This window comes from Manis pentadactyla, chromosome X (genome assembly GCF_030020395.1).
Source record: "Manis pentadactyla isolate mManPen7 chromosome X, mManPen7.hap1, whole genome shotgun sequence".
Taxonomy (NCBI): Eukaryota; Metazoa; Chordata; class Mammalia; order Pholidota; family Manidae; genus Manis; species Manis pentadactyla.
Window position 1 is genome coordinate 154,653,889 of NC_080038.1, and position 27,223 is coordinate 154,681,111.

A 27,223-nucleotide genomic window follows, 5' to 3' on the forward strand; every position below is an offset into this window, starting at 1 on the left:
TGCTGCACCACTAAATCTATGGCTGGGAACTGCTGAAACCAAACAAAAATAATTCACGGTGGCCAGATAGGGCTATTTTCTACTGACTGTCTCTGGGGACTCAAACAGAATCTGTTTGTTTGATTGTTTGTACTTCAGTTTCACTCTTGTAGGGTACTTGTCCACACACCTTCGGCTTGTAGTTTGTCTGTGTCCTTGGATCTCAAGTGAGTCTCCTGTAAGTAAGCACGTAGGTGTCTTGAGATTTCATCCCTTCTTTTAACCCTGTGTCTTTTGTTTGCAGCACTCAGATTCTGACCTTTTATTCTGATGATTCAGAGCTGTGCACTTATTGCACTTAAAAAAATTTTTTTATCATTAATCTACAATCACGTGAAGAACATTATGTTTACTATACTCCCCCCTTCACCAAGTCCCCCCATAAAACCTCTTCAGTCGCTGTCCATCAGCGTATTTGGATGCTGTAGACCCCTTCACCATGTACCCCCCAACAGACCCCGTTACAATCGCTGTCCATCAGCGAGTAGTAAGATGCTATATGATCTCTACTAGTCTTCTCTGTTTTGTACAGTACTCCCCATGCACACCCGACACCACGCATTATACATGCTAATCCTAATGCCCCCATTCTTTGTCCCCACACTTATCCCACCCTTCAGAACCACCCTGCCCAGTCCTTTTCCCTTTCATAACATTTAGTCAACTCTCGGGTTCTGTGAGTCTGCTGCTATTTTTTTCCTTCAGTTTTTCTTTGCTGTTATATTCCACACATGAGTGAATTCACTTGGTACTTGTCTTTCTCCGCCTGGCCTATTTCTCTATCTCCATCCACGTCATTGCAAACGGTAGGATTTGTTTTCTTCTTAAGGCTGCTTTCTGCACTTTTTAAACTGGATTTCATTCTTCCTTTTTGTCTGTAGTTTACCTATGTGCTTTCACCATTCATCTACTGATTATGAGCAATAGCTTTGTATCAATCGATGTGTATCTGTATCTTCTATCTAACGGTCTGTCTGTCTATCTATGTATCTATCTAACTATGTATCTATGTATCTATCTATCTATCTTCGTATCATCTATCTATGATGTCTATCATCTATCAATCTATGTCCCTATCTTTCTATCTTTCATCTGTCATCTGTCTACTTATCTGTCAATGAATCAATCATCTTTTTGTCTGCCCATCTATCCTTATCTACAGAACAGTTAACAACATAGCCTATGTCACTTCCCTACATTATGCTCCCAGAAATCTTGTAAGGTAACTAGGCCGTAAGGAGAGCACTGGGTTCACCGAGACACTTGCAGGTCGAGTCAGCCGCGTGTGCTTAGAAAACCATTAAATGGTGTTGCAGGGACTTGAACCCATATCTCTGTCCTCTGTCATCTTTTACCTCCTTCTCGCTTACTCACTGTATTTAGCCACATTCATGGACTAAGTGCTCACTGAAGACCTCAAGTATCCTTCATCTGGGCCTGTTGTCGACAGAAAAGTGTACTTGGTTCTTTGCACACCACCATGTTTGAGGGACATCGGCGTGATCACTGCTGTTAGGTGGAGGAACAAATATAAAGGAACACCTATTTCGAGACAGGAGCAGTTGGGAACAAAGAATGTGTTGTGGAGTGAAGTGTTTATTTGAGGGTCCAAACTTCTGTCTTTAGGTGGTTATTACATCTTCACATTCGTGAACATCATAAAGCCCACTGATTTCAAAAGCCCAGATTCTTATTATCACAGCAACTCAGTTTTTGAGGTGAGAGAAAATGAGAAGTACGTTGCTGCACCACTAAAACTATGCCTGGGCCGTGCTGAAACCAAACAAAAAGAATTCACGGTGGCTAGATAGGGCTTTTTCCTACTGACTCTCCTGGGGACTCAAACAGAATCCATTTGTTTGTTTGTTTCTCAGCTTCACTTGTGTAGGTTACCTGTCCCCACACCTTCAGCTTGTAGTTTGTCTGTGTCCTTGGATCTCAAGTGAGTCTCCTGTAAGTAAGCACGTAGGTGTCTTGAGTTTTCATCCCTTCTTTTAACCCTGTGTCTTTTGTTTGCAGCAATCAGAGCCTGACCTTTTATTCTGAGGATTCAGAACTGTGCCCTTATTGCACTTAAAAAAATTTTTTTGTTATCATTGTTCTACAATCACGTGAAGAACATTATGTTTACTATGCTCCCCCCTTCAACAAGTCCCCCCCCAAAACCTCTTACTGTCGCAGTCCAACAGCGTAGATGGATGCTGTAGACCACTTCACCATTTCCCCCCCCACAGACACCATTACAGTCACTGTTCATCAGCGGGTAAGATGCTATATGATCTCTACTAGTCTTCTCTGTGTTGTACAGCACTCCTCATGCCCCCTCCGACCCCATGCAATATACATGCTTATCCTAATGCCCCCATTCTTTCTCCCCACACTTATCCCTCCCTTCAGACAAACCCTGCCCAGTCCTTTTCCCTTTGGTAACTTTTAGTCAACTCTCGGGTTCTGTGAGTCTGCTGCTTTTTTTTCTTCAGTTTTTCTTTTTGTTACGCTCTACACATGAGTGAAATCATTTGGTACTTGTCTTTCTCCACCTGGCCCATTTCTCTGAACATTCTACCGTCTAGCTCCATCCACGTCATTGCAAATGGTAGGATTGTTTTCTTCTTATGGCTCCTTACTGCACTTTGTAAACTGGATTTCATTCTTCCTTTTTGTTTGTAGTTTAGCTACGTGCTTTCACCATTCATCACCTGGTTATGAGCAATAGCTTTGTGTCAATCGATATGTATCTGTATCTATCTATCTATCACTCTGTCCGTATATCTATCTATCTTTCTATATATCATTCTATCTATCTCTCTATCTATCCTTCTCTGTATTTATCTATCCATCTATCTAGCTTCCTATCATATATCTATCATGTGTATCATCTATCTATCTATCATCTGTCATCTATATATATGTCTATCTATGAATCAATCATCTTTCTGTCTGCCCATCATCCTTGTGTACAGAATAGTTAACAACATCACCTAGGTCACCTCCCTGCATTATGCTTCCAAAAACATTGCAATGTCACTAGGCCGTAGGGAGATCACTGGGCTCCCTGAGACACTTGCAGATTGAGTCAGCTGCGTGTGCTTAGAAAACCAGTAAATGTTGTTGCAGAGACTTGAACCCGTATCTCTGTCCTCTGTCCTCTTTTACCTCCTTCTCGATTGCTAACTGTATTTAGCCACATTCATTGACTAAGTGCTCACTGAAGACCACAAGTATCCTTCCTCTGGGCCTGTTGTAGACAGAAAAGTATATTTAATTTTTTACTAACCACCATGTTTGAGGGACGTCGGCGTGATCACCACTGGTAGGTGGAGGGACAAATAAAAAGGAACACCTATTTCTAGACAGGATCATTTGGTAGGAAAGTGTGTGTTGTGGAGAGACGTGTTTGTTTGAGTGTCCAAACTTCCCTCTTTATATGGTTATTACTTCTTTACAATCGTGAACATCATAAAACCCACTGATTTAAAAAGCCCAGACGCATAGTTTTACAGCAATTCATTTGTTGAGGTGAGAAAAAATGTGAAGGACATTGCAGTACCACTAAATCTATACATGGGCACTGTTGAAACCAAACAAAAAGAATTCACGGTGGCTAGATAGGACTATTTTCTAGTGACTGTCTTTGGGAACTCAAACAGAATCCATTTGTTTCTTTGTTTCTCAGATTCACTTGTATAGGATACCTGTCCACGCCCATTCAGCTTGTAGAGTTTGTCTGTGCCTTTGGATCTCAAGAGAGTCTCCAGTAAGGGAGCACATAGGTGGTCTTGAGTTTTCATCAGTACTTCTAAACCTGTGTCTTTTGATTTTAGCACTCAAAGCCTGTACTTTTATTCTGATATTTGAGAGCCTTGCTCTTACTGCAATTTGAAATTTTTTTTGTTCTCATTAATACACAATCACATGCAGAACATTGTTTACTAGTCTACCCCCTTCACCAAGTCCCCACCAAATCCCAGTTACAGTCGCTGTCTGTCAGCATGTACTAAGATGCTGTAGAATCACTACTTGTCTACTCTGTGTTGTACAGCCCTACTCATGAAAACCCACCCTACACATTATACATGCTAATCCTAATGCCCCCATTCTTTTCCCCCGCCCTTATTACTCCCTTCCCAGAAACCCTACTCATACCCTTTCTCTTTGTTAACTGTTAGTCCACTCTCGTTTTCTGTGAGTCTGCTGCTGTTTTTTCCTTCAGTTTTTCTTTGTTATCATACTCCACACATGAGTGAAATCATTTGGTACATGTATTTCTCCGCCTGGCCTATTTGACTGAGCAAAATACCCTCTAGCTCCATACACGTTATTGCAAAAGATAGGATTGTTTTCTTCTTATGGCTGCTTACTGCACTTTTTAAATTGGATTTCATACTTCTTTCTTGTTTGTAGTTTCACTATGTGCTTTCCCCATTGCTCTCCCGGTTATGAGCAGTAGCTTTGTGTTAATCGATATGTACCTATATCTATCTATCTGCCTGTCTATCTATCTATCAATCAATCAATCATCTTTTTGTCTGCCCATCTGTCCTTGTGTACAAAACAGTTAACCATATAGCCTGTATCACTTTCCTACATTATGCTTCCAAAAATCCTGCAAGGTATCTAGGCTGTAGGGAGAGCAGTGGGTTCACCGAGACACCTGCAGGTCGAGTCGTCCGCGTGTACCTACAAAACAGGAAAAATGGTTGTGCAGAGACTTGAACCCGTGTCTCTATCCTCTGTCCTCTTTCATCTCCTTCTAACTTGCTGTCTGTATTTAGCCACATTCATTGACTAAGTGATTCCTGAGGACCACAAGTATAGTTCCTCTGGGCCTGTTGTCGACAGAAAAGTAAACTTGTTGCTTTGCTCACCACCATGTTTGAAGGGCATCGGCGTGATCAACGCTGATAGGACGGAGGGTCAAATAAAAAGGAAAACCAATTTCTAGACAGCAGCAGTTGGGAGCTAAGAGTGTATTGTGGAGTGACGTATTTATTTGAGTGTCCAAACTTCCCTCTTTAGGTGGTTATTACACCTTCACATTCGTGAACATCATAAAGCCCACTGATTTAAAAGGCCCAGATGCTTATTATTACAGCAACTCAGTTGTTGAGGTGAGAGAAAATTAGAAGTCCGTTGCTGCACCACTAAATCTATGGCTGGGAACTGCTGAAACCAAACAAAAATAATTCACGGTGGCCAGATAGGGCTATTTTCTACTGACTGTCTCTGGGGACTCAAACAGAATCTGTTTGTTTGATTGTTTGTATTTCAGTTTCACTCTTGTAGGGTACTTGTCCACACACCTTCGGCTTGTAGTTTGTCTGTGTCCTTGGATCTCAAGTGAGTCTCCTGTAAGTAAGCACGTAGGTGTCTTGAGATTTCATCCCTTCTTTTAACCCTGTGTCTTTTGTTTGCAGCACTCAGATTCTGACCCTTTATTCTGATGATTCAGAGCTGTGCACTTATTGCACTTAAAACAATTTTTTTATCATTAATCTACAATCACGTGAAGAACATTATGTTTACTATACTCCCCCCTTCACCAAGTCCCCCCATAAAACCTCTTCAGTCGCTGTCCATCAGCGTATTTGGATGCTGTAGACCCCTTCACCATGTACCCCCCAACAGACCCCGTTACAATCGCTGTCCATCAGCGAGTAGTAAGATGCTATATGATCTCTACTAGTCTTCTCTGTGTTGTACAGTACTCCCCATGCACACCCGACACCACGCATTATACATGCTAATCCTAATGCCCCCATTCTTTGTCCCCACACTTATCCCACCCTTTAGAACCACCCTGCCCAGTCCTTTTCCCTTTGGTAACTTTTAGTCAACTCTCGGGTTCTGTGAGTCTGCTGCTATTTTTTTCCTTCAGTTTTTCTTTGCTGTTATATTCCACACATGAGTGAATTCACTTGGTACTTGTCTTTCTCCGCCTGGCCTATTTCTCTATCTCCATCCACGTCATTGCAAACGGTAGGATTTGTTTTCTTCTTAAGGCTGCTTACTGCACTTTTTAAACTGGATTTCATTCTTCCTTTTTGTCTGTAGTTTACCTATGTGCTTTCGCCATTCATCTACTTGTTATGAGCAATAGCTTTGTATCAATCGATGTGTATCTGTGTCTTCTATCTAACGGTCTGTCTGTCTATCTATGTATCTATCTAACTATGTATCTATGTATCTATCTATCTATCTTCGTATCATCTATCTATGAAGTCTATCATCTATCAATCTATGTCCCTATCTTTCTATTTTTCATCTGTCATCTGTCTACCTACCTGTCTATGAATCAATCATCTTTTTGTCTGCCCATGTATCCTTATCTACAGAACAGTTAACAACATAGCCTATGTCACTTCCCTACATTATGCTCCCAGAAATCTTGTAAGGTAACTAGGCTGTAAGGAGAGCACTGGGTTCACCGAGACACTTGCAGGTCGAGTCAGCCGCGTGTGCTTAGAAAACCATTAAATGGTGTTGCAGGGACTTGAACCCGTATCTCTGTCCTCTGTCATCTTTTAACTCCTTCTCGCTTACTCACTGTATTTAGCCACATTCGTGGACTAAGTGCTCACTGAAGACCTCAAGTATCCTTCATCTGGGCCTGTTGTCGACAGAAAAGTGTACTTGGTTCTTTGCACACCACCATGTTTGAGGGACATCGGCGTGATCACTGCTGTTAGGTGGAGGAACAAATATAAAGGAACACCTATTTCGAGACAGGAGCAGTTGGGAACAAAGAATGTGTTGTGGAGTGAAGTGTTTATTTGAGGGTCCAAACTTCTGTCTTTAGGTGGTTATTACATCTTCACAATCGTGAACATCATAAAGCCCACTGATTTCAAAAGCCCAGATTCTTATTATCACAGCAACTCAGTTTTTGAGGTGAGAGAAAATGAGAAGTACGTTGCTGCACCACTAAAACTATGCCTGGGCCGTGCTGAAACCAAACAAAAAGAATTCACGGTGGCTAGATAGGGCTTTTTCCTACTGACTCTCCTGGGGACTCAAACAGAATCCATTTGTTTGTTTGTTTCTCAGCTTCACTTGTGTAGGTTACCTGTCCCCACACCTTCAGCTTGTAGTTTGTCTGTGTCCTTGGATCTCAAGTGAGTCTCCTGTAAGTAAGCACGTAGCTGTCTTGAGTTTTCATCCCTTCTTTTTACCCTGTGTCTTTTGTTTGCAGCAATCAGAGCCTGACCTTTTATTCTGAGGATTCAGAACTGTGCCCTTATTGCACTTAAAAAATTTTTTTTGTTATCATTGTTCTACAATCACGTGAAGAACATTATGTTTACTATGCTCCCCCCTTCAACAAGTCCCCCCCAAAAACCTCTTACTGTCGCAGTCCAACAGCGTAGATGGATGCTGTAGACCACTTCACCATTTCCCCCCCCCACAGACACCATTACAGTCACTGTTCATCAGCGGGTAAGATGCTATATGATCTCTACTAGTCTTCTCTGTGTTGTACAGCACTCCTCATGCCCCCTCCGACCCCATGCAATATACATGCTTATCCTAATGCCCCCATACTTTCTCCCCACACTTATCCCTCCCTTCAGACAAACCCTGCCCAGTCCTTTTCCCTTTGGTAACTTTTAGTCAACTCTCGGGTTCTGTGAGTCTGCTGCTTTTTTTTCTTCAGTTTTTCTTTTTGTTACGCTCTACACATGAGTGAAATCATTTGGTACTTGTCTTTTTCCACCTGGCCCATTTCTCTGAACATTCTACCGTCTAGCTCCATCCACGTCATTGCAAATGGTAGGATTGTTTTCTTCTTATGGCTCCTTACTGCACTTTGTAAACTGGATTTCATTCTTCCTTTTTGTTTGTAGTTTAGCTACGTGCTTTCACCATTCATCACCTGGTTATGAGCAATAGCTTTGTGTCAATCGATATGTATCTGTATCTATCTATCTATCACTCTGTCTGTATATCTATCTATCTTTCTATATATCATTCTATCTATCTCTCTATCTATCCTTCTCTGTATTTATCTATCCATCTATCTAGCTTCCTATCATATATCTATCATGTGTATCATCTATCTATCTATCATCTGTCATCTATATATATGTCTATCTATGAATCAATCATCTTTCTGTCTGCCCATCATCCTTGTGTACAGAATAGTTAACAACATCACCTAGGTCACCTCCCTGCATTATGCTTCCAAAAACATTGCAATGTCACTAGGCCGTAGGGAGATCACTGGGCTCCCTGAGACACTTGCAGATTGAGTCAGCTGCGTGTGCTTAGAAAACCAGTAAATGTTGTTGCAGTGACTTGAACCCGTATCTCTGTCCTCTGTCCTCTTTTACCTCCTTCTCGATTGCTAACTGTATTTAGCCACATTCATTGACTAAGTGCTCACTGAAGACCACAAGTATCCTTCCTCTGGGCCTGTTGTAGACAGAAAAGTATATTTAATTTTTTACTAACCACCATGTTTGAGGGACGTCGGCGTGATCACCACTGGTAGGTGGAGGGACAAATAAAAAGGAACACCTATTTCTAGACAGGATCATTTGGTAGGAAAGTGTGTGTTGTGGAGAGACGTGTTTGTTTGAGTGTCCAAACTTCCCTCTTTATATGGTTATTACTTCTTTACAATCGTGAACATCATAAAACCCACTGATTTAAAAAGCCCAGACGCATAGTTTTACAGCAATTCATTTGTTGAGGTGAGAAAAAATGTGAAGGACATTGCAGTACCACTAAATCTATACATGGGCACTGTTGAAACCAAACAAAAAGAATTCACGGTGGCTAGATAGGACTATTTTCTAGTGACTGTCTTTGGGAACTCAAACAGAATCCATTTGTTTCTTTGTTTCTCAGATTCACTTGTATAGGATACCTGTCCACGCCCATTCAGCTTGTAGAGTTTGTCTGTGCCTTTGGATCTCAAGAGAGTCTCCAGTAAGGGAGCACATAGGTGGTCTTGAGTTTTCATCAGTACTTCTAAACCTGTGTCTTTTGATTTTAGCACTCAAAGCCTGTACTTTTATTCTGATATTTGAGAGCCTTGCTCTTACTGCAATTTGAAATTTTTTTTGTTCTCATTAATACACAATCACATGCAGAACATTGTTTACTAGTCTACCCCCTTCACCAAGTCCCCACCAAATCCCAGTTACAGCCGCTGTCTGTCAGCATGTACTAAGATGCTGTAGAATCACTACTTGTCTACTCTGTGTTGTACAGCCCTACTCATGAAAACCCACCCTACACATTATACATGCTAATCCTAATGCCCCCATTCTTTTCCCCCGCCCTTATTACTCCCTTCCCAGAAACCCTACTCATACCCTTTCTCTTTGTTAACTGTTAGTCCACTCTCGTTTTCTGTGAGTCTGATGCTGTTTTTTCCTTCAGTTTTTCTTTCTTATCATACTCCACACATGAGTGAAATCATTTGGTACATGTATTTCTCCGCCTGGCCTATTTGACTGAGCAAAATACCCTCTAGCTCCATACACGTTATTGCAAAAGATAGGATTGTTTTCTTCTTATGGCTGCTTACTGCACTTTTTAAATTGGATTTCATACTCCTTTCTTGTTTGTAGTTTCACTATGTGCTTTCCCCATTGCTCTCCCGGTTATGAGCAGTAGCTTTGTGTTAATCGATATGTACCTATATCTATCTATCTGCCTGTCTATCTATCTATCAATCAATCAATCATCTTTTTGTCTGCCCATCTGTCCTTGTGTACAAAACAGTTAACCATATAGCCTGTATCACTTTCCTACATTATGCTTCCAAAAATCCTGCAAGGTATCTAGGCTGTAGGGAGAGCAGTGGGTTCACCGAGACACCTGCAGGTCGAGTCGTCCGCGTGTACCTACAAAACAGGAAAAATGGTTGTGCAGAGACTTGAACCCGTGTCTCTATCCTCTGTCCTCTTTCATCTCCTTCTAACTTGCTGTCTGTATTTAGCCACATTCATTGACTAAGTGATTCCTGAGGACCACAAGTATCCTTCCTCTGGGCCAGTTGTCGACAGAAAAGTAAACTTGTTGCTTTGCTCACCACCATGTTTGAAGGGCATCGGCGTGATCAACGCTGATAGGACGGTGGGTCAAATAAAAAGGAAAACCAATTTCTAGACAGCAGCAGTTGGGAGCTAAGAGTGTATTGTGCAGTGACGTATTTATTTGAGTGTCCAAACTTCCCTCTTTAGGTGGTTATTACACCTTCACATTCGTGAACATCATAAAGCCCACTGATTTAAAAGGCCCAGATGCTTATTATTACAGCAACTCAGTTGTTGAGGTGAGAGAAAATTAGAAGTCCGTTGCTGCACCACTAAATCTATGGCTGGGAACTGCTGAAACCAAACAAAAATAATTCACGGTGGCCAGATAGGGCTATTTTCTACTGACTGTCTCTGGGGACTCAAACAGAATCTGTTTGTTTGATTGTTTGTACTTCAGTTTCACTCTTGTAGGGTACTTGTCCACACACCTTCGGCTTGTAGTTTGTCTGTGTCCTTGGATCTCAAGTGAGTCTCCTGTAAGTAAGCACGTAGGTGTCTTGAGATTTCATCCCTTCTTTTAACCCTGTGTCTTTTGTTTGCAGCACTCAGATTCTGACCTTTTATTCTGATGATTCAGAGCTGTGCACTTATTGCACTTAAAAAAATTTTTTTATCATTAATCTACAATCACGTGAAGAACATTATGTTTACTATACTCCCCCCTTCACCAAGTCCCCCCATAAAACCTCTTCAGTCGCTGTCCATCAGCGTATTTGGATGCTGTAGACCCCTTCACCATGTACCCCCCAACAGACCCCGTTACAATCGCTGTCCATCAGCGAGTAGTAAGATGCTATATGATCTCTACTAGTCTTCTCTGTTTTGTACAGTACTCCCCATGCACACCCGACACCACGCATTATACATGCTAATCCTAATGCCCCCATTCTTTGTCCCCACACTTATCCCACCCTTCAGAACCACCCTGCCCAGTCCTTTTCCCTTTCATAACATTTAGTCAACTCTCGGGTTCTGTGAGTCTGCTGCTATTTTTTTCCTTCAGTTTTTCTTTGCTGTTATATTCCACACATGAGTGAATTCACTTGGTACTTGTCTTTCTCCGCCTGGCCTATTTCTCTATCTCCATCCACGTCATTGCAAACGGTAGGATTTGTTTTCTTCTTAAGGCTGCTTTCTGCACTTTTTAAACTGGATTTCATTCTTCCTTTTTGTCTGTAGTTTACCTATGTGCTTTCACCATTCATCTACTGATTATGAGCAATAGCTTTGTATCAATCGATGTGTATCTGTATCTTCTATCTAACGGTCTGTCTGTCTATCTATGTATCTATCTAACTATGTATCTATGTATCTATCTATCTATCTTCGTATCATCTATCTATGATGTCTATCATCTATCAATCTATGTCCCTATCTTTCTATCTTTCATCTGTCATCTGTCTACTTATCTGTCAATGAATCAATCATCTTTTTGTCTGCCCATCTATCCTTATCTACAGAACAGTTAACAACATAGCCTATGTCACTTCCCTACATTATGCTCCCAGAAATCTTGTAAGGTAACTAGGCCGTAAGGAGAGCACTGGGTTCACCGAGACACTTGCAGGTCGAGTCAGCCGCGTGTGCTTAGAAAACCATTAAATGGTGTTGCAGGGACTTGAACCCATATCTCTGTCCTCTGTCATCTTTTACCTCCTTCTCGCTTACTCACTGTATTTAGCCACATTCATGGACTAAGTGCTCACTGAAGACCTCAAGTATCCTTCATCTGGGCCTGTTGTCGACAGAAAAGTGTACTTGGTTCTTTGCACACCACCATGTTTGAGGGACATCGGCGTGATCACTGCTGTTAGGTGGAGGAACAAATATAAAGGAACACCTATTTCGAGACAGGAGCAGTTGGGAACAAAGAATGTGTTGTGGAGTGAAGTGTTTATTTGAGGGTCCAAACTTCTGTCTTTAGGTGGTTATTACATCTTCACATTCGTGAACATCATAAAGCCCACTGATTTCAAAAGCCCAGATTCTTATTATCACAGCAACTCAGTTTTTGAGGTGAGAGAAAATGAGAAGTACGTTGCTGCACCACTAAAACTATGCCTGGGCCGTGCTGAAACCAAACAAAAAGAATTCACGGTGGCTAGATAGGGCTTTTTCCTACTGACTCTCCTGGGGACTCAAACAGAATCCATTTGTTTGTTTGTTTCTCAGCTTCACTTGTGTAGGTTACCTGTCCCCACACCTTCAGCTTGTAGTTTGTCTGTGTCCTTGGATCTCAAGTGAGTCTCCTGTAAGTAAGCACGTAGGTGTCTTGAGTTTTCATCCCTTCTTTTAACCCTGTGTCTTTTGTTTGCAGCAATCAGAGCCTGACCTTTTATTCTGAGGATTCAGAACTGTGCCCTTATTGCACTTAAAAAAATTTTTTTGTTATCATTGTTCTACAATCACGTGAAGAACATTATGTTTACTATGCTCCCCCCTTCAACAAGTCCCCCCCCAAAACCTCTTACTGTCGCAGTCCAACAGCGTAGATGGATGCTGTAGACCACTTCACCATTTCCCCCCCCACAGACACCATTACAGTCACTGTTCATCAGCGGGTAAGATGCTATATGATCTCTACTAGTCTTCTCTGTGTTGTACAGCACTCCTCATGCCCCCTCCGACCCCATGCAATATACATGCTTATCCTAATGCCCCCATTCTTTCTCCCCACACTTATCCCTCCCTTCAGACAAACCCTGCCCAGTCCTTTTCCCTTTGGTAACTTTTAGTCAACTCTCGGGTTCTGTGAGTCTGCTGCTTTTTTTTCTTCAGTTTTTCTTTTTGTTACGCTCTACACATGAGTGAAATCATTTGGTACTTGTCTTTCTCCACCTGGCCCATTTCTCTGAACATTCTACCGTCTAGCTCCATCCACGTCATTGCAAATGGTAGGATTGTTTTCTTCTTATGGCTCCTTACTGCACTTTGTAAACTGGATTTCATTCTTCCTTTTTGTTTGTAGTTTAGCTACGTGCTTTCACCATTCATCACCTGGTTATGAGCAATAGCTTTGTGTCAATCGATATGTATCTGTATCTATCTATCTATCACTCTGTCCGTATATCTATCTATCTTTCTATATATCATTCTATCTATCTCTCTATCTATCCTTCTCTGTATATACCTATCCATCCATCTAGCTACCTATCATATATCTATCATGTGTATCATCTATCTATCTATCATCTGTCATCTATATATATGTCTATCTATGAATCAATCATCTTTCTGTCTGCCCATCATCCTTGTGTACAGAATAGTTAACAACATCACGTATGTCACCTCCCTACATTATGCTTCCAAAAACATTGCAATGTCACTAGGCCGTAGGGAGATCACTGGGCTCCCTGAGACACTTGCAGATTGAGTCAGCTGCGTGTGCTTAGAAAACCAGTAAATGTTGTTGCAGTGACTTGAACCGGTATCTCTGTCCTCTGTCCTCTTTTACCTCCTTCTCGATTGCTAACTGTATTTAGCCACATTCATTGACTAAGTGCTCACTGAAGACCACAAGTATCCTTCCTCTGGGCCTGTTGTAGACAGAAAAGTATACTTAATTTTTTACTAACCACCATGTTTGAGGGACGTCGGCGTGATCACCACTGGTAGGTGGAGGGACAAATAAAAAGGAACACCTATTTCTAGACAGGATCATTGGGTAGGAAAGTGTGTGTTGTGGAGAGACGTGTTTGTTTGAGTGTCCAAACTTCCCTCTTTATATGGTTATTACTTCTTTACAATCGTGAACATCATAAAACCCACTGATTTAAAAAGCCCAGACGCATAGTTTTACAGCAATTCATTTGTTGAGGTGAGAAAAAATGTGAAGGACATTGCAGTACCACTAAATCTATACATGGGCACTGTTGAAACCAAACAAAAAGAATTCACGGTGGCTAGATAGGACTATTTTCTAGTGACTGTCTTTGGGAACTCAAACAGAATCCATTTGTTTCTTTGTTTCTCAGATTCACTTGTATAGGATACCTGTCCACGCCCATTCAGCTTGTAGAGTTTGTCTGTGCCTTTGGATCTCAAGAGAGTCTCCAGTAAGGGAGCACATAGGTGGTCTTGAGTTTTCATCAGTACTTCTAAACCTGTGTCTTTTGATTTTAGCACTCAAAGCCTGTACTTTTATTCTGATATTTGAGAGCCTTGCTCTTACTGCAATTTGAAATTTTTTTTGTTCTCATTAATACACAATCACATGCAGAACATTGTTTACTAGTCTACCCCCTTCACCAAGTCCCCACCAAATCCCAGTTACAGTCGCTGTCTGTCAGCATGTACTAAGATGCTGTAGAATCACTACTTGTCTACTCTGTGTTGTACAGCCCTACTCATGAAAACCCACCCTACACATTATACATGCTAATCCTAATGCCCCCATTCTTTTCCCCCGCCCTTATTACTCCCTTCCCAGAAACCCTACTCATACCCTTTCTCTTTGTTAACTGTTAGTCCACTCTCGTTTTCTGTGAGTCTGCTGCTGTTTTTTCCTTCAGTTTTTCTTTGTTATCATACTCCACACATGAGTGAAATCATTTGGTACATGTATTTCTCCGCCTGGCCTATTTGACTGAGCAAAATACCCTCTAGCTCCATACACGTTATTGCAAAAGATAGGATTGTTTTCTTCTTATGGCTGCTTACTGCACTTTTTAAATTGGATTTCATACTTCTTTCTTGTTTGTAGTTTCACTATGTGCTTTCCCCATTGCTCTCCCGGTTATGAGCAATAGCTTTGTGTCAATCGATATGTAACTGTATCTATCTATCTATCGCTCTGTCTGTATATCTATCTATCTTTCTATATAACATTCTATCTATCTCTCTATCTATCCTTCTCTGTATATACCTATCCATCCATCTAGCTACCTATCATATATCTATCATGTGTATCATCTATCTATCTATCATCTGTCATCTATATATATGTCTATCTATGAATCAATCATCTTTCTGTCTGCCCATCATCCTTGTGTACAGAATAGTTAACAACATCACGTATGTCACCTCCCTACATTATGCTTCCAAAAACATTGCAATGTCACTAGGCCGTAGGGAGATCACTGGGCTCCCTGAGACACTTGCAGATTGAGTCAGCTGCGTGTGCTTAGAAAACCAGTAAATGTTGTTGCAGTGACTTGAACCGGTATCTCTGTCCTCTGTCCTCTTTTACCTCCTTCTCGATTGCTAACTGTATTTAGCCACATTCATTGACTAAGTGCTCACTGAAGACCACAAGTATCCTTCCTCTGGGCCTGTTGTAGACAGAAAAGTATACTTAATTTTTTACTAACCACCATGTTTGAGGGACGTCGGCGTGATCACCACTGGTAGGTGGAGGGACAAATAAAAAGGAACACCTATTTCTAGACAGGATCATTGGGTAGGAAAGTGTGTGTTGTGGAGAGACGTGTTTGTTTGAGTGTCCAAACTTCCCTCTTTATATGGTTATTACTTCTTTACAATCGTGAACATCATAAAACCCACTGATTTAAAAAGCCCAGACGCATAGTTTTACAGCAATTCATTTGTTGAGGTGAGAAAAAATGTGAAGGACATTGCAGTACCACTAAATCTATACATGGGCACTGTTGAAACCAAACAAAAAGAATTCACGGTGGCTAGATAGGACTATTTTCTAGTGACTGTCTTTGGGAACTCAAACAGAATCCATTTGTTTCTTTGTTTCTCAGATTCACTTGTATAGGATACCTGTCCACGCCCATTCAGCTTGTAGAGTTTGTCTGTGCCTTTGGATCTCAAGAGAGTCTCCAGTAAGGGAGCACATAGGTGGTCTTGAGTTTTCATCAGTACTTCTAAACCTGTGTCTTTTGATTTTAGCACTCAAAGCCTGTACTTTTATTCTGATATTTGAGAGCCTTGCTCTTACTGCAATTTGAAATTTTTTTTGTTCTCATTAATACACAATCACATGCAGAACATTGTTTACTAGTCTACCCCCTTCACCAAGTCCCCACCAAATCCCAGTTACAGTCGCTGTCTGTCAGCATGTACTAAGATGCTGTAGAATCACTACTTGTCTACTCTGTGTTGTACAGCCCTACTCATGAAAACCCACCCTACACATTATACATGCTAATCCTAATGCCCCCATTCTTTTCCCCCGCCCTTATTACTCCCTTCCCAGAAACCCTACTCATACCCTTTCTCTTTGTTAACTGTTAGTCCACTCTCGTTTTCTGTGAGTCTGCTGCTGTTTTTTCCTTCAGTTTTTCTTTGTTATCATACTCCACACATGAGTGAAATCATTTGGTACATGTATTTCTCCGCCTGGCCTATTTGACTGAGCAAAATACCTTCTAGCTCCATACACGTTATTGCAAAAGATAGGATTGTTTTCTTCTTATGGCTGCTTACTGCACTTTTTAAATTGGATTTCATACTTCTTTCTTGTTTGTAGTTTCACTATGTGCTTTCCCCATTGCTCTCCCGGTTATGAGCAGTAGCTTTGTGTTAATCGATATGTACCTATATCTATCTATCTGCCTGTCTATCTATCTATCAATCAATCAATCATCTTTTTGTCTGCCCATCTGTCCTTGTGTACAAAACAGTTAACCATATAGCCTGTATCACTTTCCTACATTATGCTTCCAAAAATCCTGCAAGGTATCTAGGCTGTAGGGAGAGCAGTGGGTTCACCGAGACACCTGCAGGTCGAGTCGTCCGCGTGTACCTACAAAACAGGAAAAATGGTTGTGCAGAGACTTGAACCCGTGTCTCTATCCTCTGTCCTCTTTCATCTCCTTCTAACTTGCTGTCTGTATTTAGCCACATTCATTGACTAAGTGACTCCTGAGGACCACAAGTATCCTTCCTCTGGGCCAGTTGTCGACAGAAAAGTAAACTTGTTGCTTTGCTCACCACCATGTTTGAAGGGCATCGGCGTGATCAACGCTGATAGGACGGAGGGTCAAATAAAAAGGAAAACCAATTTCTAGACAGCAGCAGTTGGGAGCTAAGAGTGTATTGTGGAGTGACGTATTTATTTGAGTGTCCAAACTTCCCTCTTTAGGTGGTTATTACACCTTCACATTCGTGAACATCATAAAGCCCACTGATTTAAAAGGCCCAGATGCTTATTATTACAGCAACTCAGTTGTTGAGGTGAGAGAAAATTAGAAGTCCGTTGCTGCACCACTAAATCTATGGCTGGGAACTGCTGAAACCAAACAAAAATAATTCACGGTGGCCAGATAGGGCTATTTTCTACTGACTGTCTCTGGGGACTCAAACAGAATCTGTTTGTTTGATTGTTTGTATTTCATTTTCACTCTTGTAGGGTACTTGTCCACACACCTTCGGCTTGTAGTTTGTCTGTGTCCTTGGATCTCAAGTGAGTCTCCTGTAAGTAAGCACGTAGGTGTCTTGAGATTTCATCCCTTCTTTTAACCTTGTGTCTTTTGTTTGCAGCACTCAGATTCTGACCTTTTATTCTGATGATTCAGAGCTGTGCACTTATTGCACTTAAAACAATTTTTTTATCATTAATCTACAATCACGTGAAGAACATTATGTTTACTATACTCCCCCCTTCACCAAGTCCCCCCATAAAACCTCTTCAGTCGCTGTCCATCAGCGTATTTGGATGCTGTAGACCCCTTCACCATGTACCCCCCAACAGACCCCGTTACAATCGCTGTCCATCAGCGAGTAGTAAGATGCTATATGATCTCTACTAGTCTTCTCTGTGTTGTACAGTACTCCCCATGCACACCCGACACCACGCATTATACATGCTAATCCTAATGCCCCCATTCTTTGTCCCCACACTTATCCCACCCTTCAGAACCACCCTGCCCAGTCCTTTTCCCTTTGGTAACTTTTAGTCAACTCTCGGGTTCTGTGAGTCTGCTGCTATTTTTTTCCTTCAGTTTTTCTTTGCTGTTATATTCCACACATGAGTGAATTCACTTGGTACTTGTCTTTCTCTGCCTGGCCTATTTCTCTATCTCCATCCACGTCATTGCAAACGGTAGGATTTGTTTTCCTCTTAAGGCTGCTTACTGCACTTTTTAAACTGGATTTCATTCTTCCTTTTTGTCTGTAGTTTACCTATGTGCTTTCACCATTCATCTACTGATTATGAGCAATAGCTTTGTATCAATCGATGTGTATCTGTGTCTTCTATCTAACGGTCTGTCTGTCTATCTATGTATCTATCTAACTATGTATCTATGTATCTATCTATCTATCTTCGTATCATCTATCTATGATGTCTATCATCTATCAATCTATGTCCCTATCTTTCTATCTTTCATCTGTCATCTGTCTACTTATCTGTCTATGAATCAATCATCTTTTTGTCTGCCCATGTATCCTTATCTACAGAACAGTTAACAACATAGCCTATGTCACTTCCCTACATTATGCTCCCAGAAATCTTGTAAGGTAACTAGGCCGTAAGGAGAGCACTGGGTTCACCGAGACACTTGCAGGTCGAGTCAGCCGCGTGTGCTTAGAAAACCATTAAATGGTGTTGCAGGGACTTGAACCCATATCTCTGTCCTCTGTCATCTTTTACCTCCTTCTCGCTTACTCACTGTATTTAGCCACATTCATGGACTAAGTGCTCACTGAAGACCTCAAGTATCCTTCATCTGGGCCTGTTGTCGACAGAAAAGTGTACTTGGTTCTTTGCACACCACCATGTTTGAGGGACATCGGCGTGATCACTGCTGTTAGGTGGAGGAACAAATATAAAGGAACACCTATTTCGAGACAGGAGCAGTTGGGAACAAAGAATGTGTTGTGGAGTGAAGTGTTTATTTGAGGGTCCAAACTTCTGTCTTTAGGTGGTTATTACATCTTCACATTCGTGAACATCATAAAGCCCACTGATTTCAAAAGCCCAGATTCTTATTATCACAGCAACTCAGTTTTTGAGGTGAGAGAAAATGAGAAGTACGTTGCTGCACCACTAAAACTATGCCTGGGCCGTGCTGAAACCAAACAAAAAGAATTCACGGTGGCTAGATAGGGCTTTTTCCTACTGACTCTCCTGGGGACTCAAACAGAATCCATTTGTTTGTTTGTTTCTCAGCTTCACTTGTGTAGGTTACCTGTCCCCACACCTTCAGCTTGTAGTTTGTCTGTGTCCTTGGATCTCAAGTGAGTCTCCTGTAAGTAAGCACGTAGGTGTCTTGAGTTTTCATCCCTTCTTTTAACCCTGTGTCTTTTGTTTGCAGCAATCAGAGCCTGACCTTTTATTCTGAGGATTCAGAACTGTGCCCTTATTGCACTTAAAAATTTTTTTTGTTATCATTGTTCTACAATCACGTGAAGAACATTATGTTTACTATGCTCACCCCTTCAACAAGTCCCCCCCAAAAACCTCTTACTGTCGCAGTCCAACAGCGTAGATGGATGCTGTAGACCACTTCACCATTTCCCCCCCCACAGACACCATTACAGTCACTGTTCATCAGCGGGTAAGATGCTATATGATCTCTACTAGTCTTCTCTGTGTTGTACAGCACTCCTCATGCCCCCTCCGACCCCATGCAATATACATGCTTATCCTAATGCCCCCATTCTTTCTCCCCACCCTTATCCCTCCCTTCAGACAAACCCTGCCCAGTCCTTTTCCCTTTGGTAACTTTTAGACAACTCTCGGGTTCTGTGAGTCTGCTGCTTTTTTTTCTTCAGTTTTTCTTTTTGTTACGCTCTACACATGAGTGAAATCATTTGGTACTTGTCTTTCTCCACCTGGCCCATTTCTCTGAACATTCTACCGTCTAGCTCCATCCACGTCATTGCAAATGGTAGGATTGTTTTCTTCTTATGGCTCCTTACTGCACTTTGTAAACTGGATTTCATTCTTCCTTTTTGTTTGTAGTTTAGCTACGTGCTTTCACCATTCATCACCTGGTTATGAGCAATAGCTTTGTGTCAATCGATATGTATCTGTATCTATCTATCTATCGCTCTGTCTGTATATCTATCTATCTTTCTATATATCATTCGATCTGTCTCTCTATCTATCCTTCTCTGTATTTATCTATCCATCTATCTAGCTTCCTATCAAATATCTATCATGTGTATCATCTATCTATCATCTGTCATCTATATATATGTTTATCTATGAATCAATCATCTTTCTGTCTGCCCATCATCCTTGTGTACAGAATAGTTAACAACATCACCTATGTCACCTCCCTGCATTATGCTTCCAAAAACATTGCAATGTCACTAGGCCGTAGGGAGATCACTGGGCTCCCTGAGACACTTGCAGATTGAGTCAGCTGCGTGTGCTTAGAAAACCAGTAAATGTTGTTGCAGTGACTTGAACCGGTATCTCTGTCCTCTGTCCTCTTTTACCTCCTTCTCGATTGCTAACTGTATTTAGCCACATTCATTGACTAAGTGCTCACTGAAGACCACAAGTATCCTTCCTCTGGGCCTGTTGTAGACAGAAATGTATACTTAATTTTTTACTAACCACCATGTTTGAGGGACGTCGGCGTGATCACCACTGGTAGGTGGAGGGACAAATAAAAAGGAACACCTATTTCTAGACAGGATCATTGGGTAGGAAAGTGTGTGTTGTGGAGAGACGTGTTTGTTTGAGTGTCCAAACTTCCCTCTTTATATGGTTATTACTTCTTTACAATCGTGAACATCATAAAACCCACTGATTTAAAAAGCCCAGACGCATAGTTTTACAGCAATTCATTTGTTGAGGTGAGAAAAAATGTGAAGGACATTGCAGTACCACTAAATCTATACATGGGCACTGTTGAAACCAAACAAAAAGAATTCACGGTGGCTAGATAGGACTATTTTCTAGTGACTGTCTTTGGGAACTCAAACAGAATCCATTTGTTTCTTTGTTTCTCAGATTCACTTGTATAGGATACCTGTCCACGCCCATTCAGCTTGTAGAGTTTGTCTGTGCCTTTGGATCTCAAGAGAGTCTCCAGTAAGGGAGCACATAGGTGGTCTTGAGTTTTCATCAGTACTTCTAAACCTGTGTCTTTTGATTTTAGCACTCAAAGCCTGTACTTTTATTCTGATATTTGAGAGCCTTGCTCTTACTGCAATTTGAAATTTTTTTTTGTTCTCATTAATACACAATCACATGCAGAACATTGTTTACTAGTCTACCCCCTTCACCAAGTCCCCACCAAATCCCAGTTACAGTCGCTGTCTGTCAGCATGTACTAAGATGCTGTAGAATCACTACTTGTCTACTCTGTGTTGTACAGCCCTACTCATGAAAACCCACCCTACACATTATACATGCTAATCCTAATGCCCCCATTCTTTTCCCCCGCCCTTATTACTCCCTTCCCAGAAACCCTACTCATACCCTTTCTCTTTGTTAACTGTTAGTCCACTCTCGTTTTCTGTGAGTCTGATGCTGTTTTTTCCTTCAGTTTTTCTTTGTTATCATACTCCACACATGAGTGAAATCATTTGGTACATGTATTTCTCCGCCTGGCCTATTTGACTGAGCAAAATACCCTCTAAGTCTCCATACACGTTATTGCAAAAGATAGGATTGTTTTCTTCTTATGGCTGCTTACTGCACTTTTTAAATTGGATTTCATACTTCTTTCTTGTTTGTAGTTTCACTATGTGCTTTCCCCATTTCTCTCCCGGTTATGAGCAGTAGCTTTGTGTTAATCGATATGTACCTATATCTATCTATCTGCCTGTCTATCTATCTATCAATCAATCAATCATCTTTTTGTCTGCCCATCTGTCCTTGTGTACAAAACAGTTAACCATATAGCCTGTATCACTTTCCTACATTATGCTTCCAAAAATCCTGCAAGGTATCTAGGCTGTAGGGAGAGCAGTGGGTTCACCGAGACACCTGCAGGTCGAGTCGTCCGCGTGTACCTACAAAACAGGAAAAATGGTTGTGCAGAGACTTGAACCCGTGTCTCTATCCTCTGTCCTCTTTCATCTCCTTCTAACTTGCTGTCTGTATTTAGCCACATTCATTGACTAAGTGATTCCTGAGGACCACAAGTATCCTTCCTCTGGGCCAGTTGTCGACAGAAAAGTAAACTTGTTGCTTTGCTCACCACCATGTTTGAAGGGCATCGGCGTGATCAACGCTGATAGGACGGAGGGTCAAATAAAAAGGAAAACCAATTTCTAGACAGCAGCAGTTGGGAGCTAAGAGTGTATTGTGGAGTGACGTATTTATTTGAGTGTCCAAACTTCCCTCTTTAGGTGGTTATTACACCTTCACATTCGTGAACATCATAAAGCCCACTGATTTAAAAGGCCCAGATGCTTATTATTACAGCAACTCAGTTGTTGAGGTGAGAGAAAATTAGAAGTCCGTTGCTGCACCACTAAATCTATGGCTGGGAACTGCTGAAACCAAACAAAAATAATTCACGGTGGCCAGATAGGGCTATTTTCTACTGACTGTCTCTGGGGACTCAAACAGAATCTGTTTGTTTGATTGTTTGTATTTCATTTTCACTCTTGTAGGGTACTTGTCCACACACCTTCGGCTTGTAGTTTGTCTGTGTCCTTGGATCTCAAGTGAGTCTCCTGTAAGTAAGCACGTAGGTGTCTTGAGATTTCATCCCTTCTTTTAATCCTGTGTCTTTTGTTTGCAGCACTCAGATTCTGACCTTTTATTCTGATGATTCAGAGCTGTGCACTTATTGCACTTAAAACAATTTTTTTATCATTAATCTACAATCACGTGAAGAACATTATGTTTACTATACTCCCCCCTTCACCAAGTCCCCCCATAAAACCTCTTCAGTCGCTGTCCATCAGCGTATTTGGATGCTGTAGACCCCTTCACCATGTACCCCCCAACAGACCCCGTTACAATCGCTGTCCATCAGCGAGTAGTAAGATGCTATATGATCTCTACTAGTCTTCTCTGTGTTGTACAGTACTCCCCATGCACACCCGACACCACGCATTATACATGCTAATCCTAATGCCCCCATTCTTTGTCCCCACACTTATCCCACCCTTCAGAACCACCCTGCCCAGTCCTTTTCCCTTTGGTAACTTTTAGTCAACTCTCGGGTTCTGTGAGTCTGCTGCTATTTTTTTCCTTCAGTTTTTCTTTGCTGTTATATTCCACACATGAGTGAATTCACTTGGTACTTGTCTTTCTCCGCCTGGCCTATTTCTCTATCTCCATCCACGTCATTGCAAACGGTAGGATTTGTTTTCCTCTTAAGGCTGCTTACTGCACTTTTTAAACTGGATTTCATTCTTCCTTTTTGTCTGTAGTTTACCTATGTGCTTTCACCATTCATCTACTGATTATGAGCAATAGCTTTGTATCAATCGATGTGTATCTGTGTCTTCTATCTAACGGTCTGTCTGTCTATCTATGTATCTATCTAACTATGTATCTATGTATCTATCTATCTATCTTCGTATCATCTATCTATGATGTCTATCATCTATCAATCTATGTCCCTATCTTTCTATCTTTCATCTGTCATCTGTCTACTTATCTGTCTATGAATCAATCATCTTTTTGTCTGCCCATGTATCCTTATCTACAGAACAGTTAACAACATAGCCTATGTCACTTCCCTACATTATGCTCCCAGAAATCTTGTAAGGTAACTAGGCCGTAAGGAGAGCACTGGGTTCACCGAGACACTTGCAGGTCGAGTCAGCCGCGTGTGCTTAGAAAACCATTAAATGGTGTTGCAGGGACTTGAACCCATATCTCTGTCCTCTGTCATCTTTTACCTCCTTCTCGCTTACTCACTGTATTTAGCCACATTCATGGACTAAGTGCTCACTGAAGACCTCAAGTATCCTTCATCTGGGCCTGTTGTCGACAGAAAAGTGTACTTGGTTCTTTGCACACCACCATGTTTGAGGGACATCGGCGTGATCACTGCTGTTAGGTGGAGGAACAAATATAAAGGAACACCTATTTCGAGACAGGAGCAGTTGGGAACAAAGAATGTGTTGTGGAGTGAAGTGTTTATTTGAGGGTCCAAACTTCTGTCTTTAGGTGGTTATTACATCTTCACATTCGTGAACATCATAAAGCCCACTGATTTCAAAAGCCCAGATTCTTATTATCACAGCAACTCAGTTTTTGAGGTGAGAGAAAATGAGAAGTACGTTGCTGCACCACTAAAACTATGCCTGGGCCGTGCTGAAACCAAACAAAAAGAATTCACGGTGGCTAGATAGGGCTTTTTCCTACTGACTCTCCTGGGGACTCAAACAGAATCCATTTGTTTGTTTGTTTCTCAGCTTCACTTGTGTAGGTTACCTGTCCCCACACCTTCAGCTTGTAGTTTGTCTGTGTCCTTGGATCTCAAGTGAGTCTCCTGTAAGTAAGCACGTAGCTGTCTTGAGTTTTCATCCCTTCTTTTAACCCTGTGTCTTTTGTTTGCAGCAATCAGAGCCTGACCTTTTATTCTGAGGATTCAGAACTGTGCCCTTATTGCACTTAAAAATTTTTTTTGTTATCATTGTTCTACAATCACGTGAAGAACATTATGTTTACTATGCTCACCCCTTCAACAAGTCCCCCCCAAAAACCTCTTACTGTCGCAGTCCAACAGCGTAGATGGATGCTGTAGACCACTTCACCATTTCCCCCCCCACAGACACCATTACAGTCACTGTTCATCAGCGGGTAAGATGCTATATGATCTCTACTAGTCTTCTCTGTGTTGTACAGCACTCCTCATGCCCCCTCCGACCCCATGCAATATACATGCTTATCCTAATGCCCCCATTCTTTCTCCCCACACTTATCCCTCCCTTCAGACAAACCGTGCCCAGTCCTTTTCCCTTTGGTAACTTTTAGTCAACTCTCGGGTTCTGTGAGTCTGCTGCTTTTTTTTCTTCAGTTTTTCTTTTTGTTACGCTCTACACATGAGTGAAATCATTTGGTACTTGTCTTTCTCCACCTGGCCCATTTCTCTGAACATTCTACCGTCTAGCTCCATCCACGTCATTGCAAATGGTAGGATTGTTTTCTTCTTATGGCTGCTTACTGCACTTTGTAAACTGGATTTCATTCTTCCTTTTTGTTTGTAGTTTAGCTACGTGCTTTCACCATTCATCCCCTGGTTATGAGCAATAGCTTTGTGTCAATCGATATGTATCTGTATCTATCTATCTATCGCTCTGTCTGTATATCTATCTATCTTTCTATATATCATTCGATCTGTCTCTCTATCTATCCTTCTCTGTATTTATGTATCCATCTATCTAGCTTCCTATCAAATATCTATCATGTGTATCATCTATCTATCATCTGTCATCTATATATATGTTTATCTATGAATCAATCATCTTTCTGTCTGCCCATCATCCTTGTGTACAGAATAGTTAACAACATCACCTATGTCACCTCCCTGCATTATGCTTCCAAAAGCATTGCAATGTCACTAGGCCGTAGGGAGATCACTGGGCTCCCTGAGACACTTGCAGATTGAGTCAGCTGCGTGTGCTTAGAAAACCAGTAAATGTTGTTGCAGTGACTTGAACCGGTATCTCTGTCCTCTGTCCTCTTTTACCTCCTTCTCGATTGCTAACTGTATTTAGCCACATTCATTGACTAAGTGCTCACTGAAGACCACAAGTATCCTTCCTCTGGGCCTGTTGTAGACAGAAAAGTATACTTAATTTTTTACTAACCACCATGTTTGAGGGACGTCGGCGTGATCACCACTGGTAGGTGGAGGGACAAATAAAAAGGAACACCTATTTCTAGACAGGATCATTGGGTAGGAAAGTGTGTGTTGTGGAGAGACGTGTTTGTTTGAGTGTCCAAACTTCCCTCTTTATATGGTTATTACTTCTTTACAATCGTGAACATCATAAAACCCACTGATTTAAAAAGCCCAGACGCATAGTTTTACAGCAATTCATTTGTTGAGGTGAGAAAATATGTGAAGGACATTGCAGTACCACTAAATCTATACATGGGCACTGTTGAAACCAAACAAAAAGAATTCACGGTGGCTAGATAGGACTATTTTCTAGTGACTGTCTTTGGGAACTCAAACAGAATCCATTTGTTTCTTTGTTTCTCAGATTCACTTGTATAGGATACCTGTCCACGCCCATTCAGCTTGTAGAGTTTGTCTGTGCCTTTGGATCTCAAGAGAGTCTCCAGTAAGGGAGCACATAGGTGGTCTTGAGTTTTCATCAGTACTTCTAAACCTGTGTCTTATGATTTTAGCATTCAAAGCCTGTACTTTTATTCTGATATTTGAGAGCCTTGCTCTTACTGCAATTTGAAATTTTTTTTTGTTCTCATTAATACACAATCACATGCAGAACATTGTTTACTAGTCTACCCCCTTCACCAAGTCCCCACCAAATCCCAGTTACAGTCGCTGTCTGTCAGCATGTACTAAGATGCTGTAGAATCACTACTTGTCTACTCTGTGTTGTACAGCCCTACTCATGAAAACCCACCCTACACATTATACATGCTAATCCTAATGCCCCCATTCTTTTCCCCCGCCCTTATTACTCCCTTCCCAGAAACCCTACTCATACCCTTTCTCTTTGTTAACTGTTAGTCCACTCTCGTTTTCTGTGAGTCTGATGCTGTTTTTTCCTTCAGTTTTTCTTTGTTATCATACTCCACACATGAGTGAAATCATTTGGTACATGTATTTCTCCGCCTGGCCTATTTGACTGAGCAAAATACCCTCTAGGCTCCATACACGTTATTGCAAAAGATAGGATTGTTTTCTTCTTATGGCTGCTTACTGCACTTTTTAAATTGGATTTCATACTTCTTTCTTGTTTGTAGTTTCACTATGTGCTTTCCCCATTTCTCTCCCGGTTATGAGCAGTAGCTTTGTGTTAATCGATATGTACCTATATCTATCTATCTGCCTGTCCATCAATCTATCAATCAATCAATCATCTTTTTGTCTGCCCATCTGTCCTTGTGTACAAAACAGTTAACCATATAGCCTGTATCACTTTCCTACATTATGCTTCCAAAAATCCTGCAAGGTATCTAGGCTGTAGGGAGAGCAGTGGGTTCACCGAGACACCTGCAGGTCGAGTCGTCCGCGTGTACCTACAAAACAGGAAAAATGGTTGTGCAGAGACTTGAACCCGTGTCTCTATCCTCTGTCCTCTTTCATCTCCTTCTAACTTGC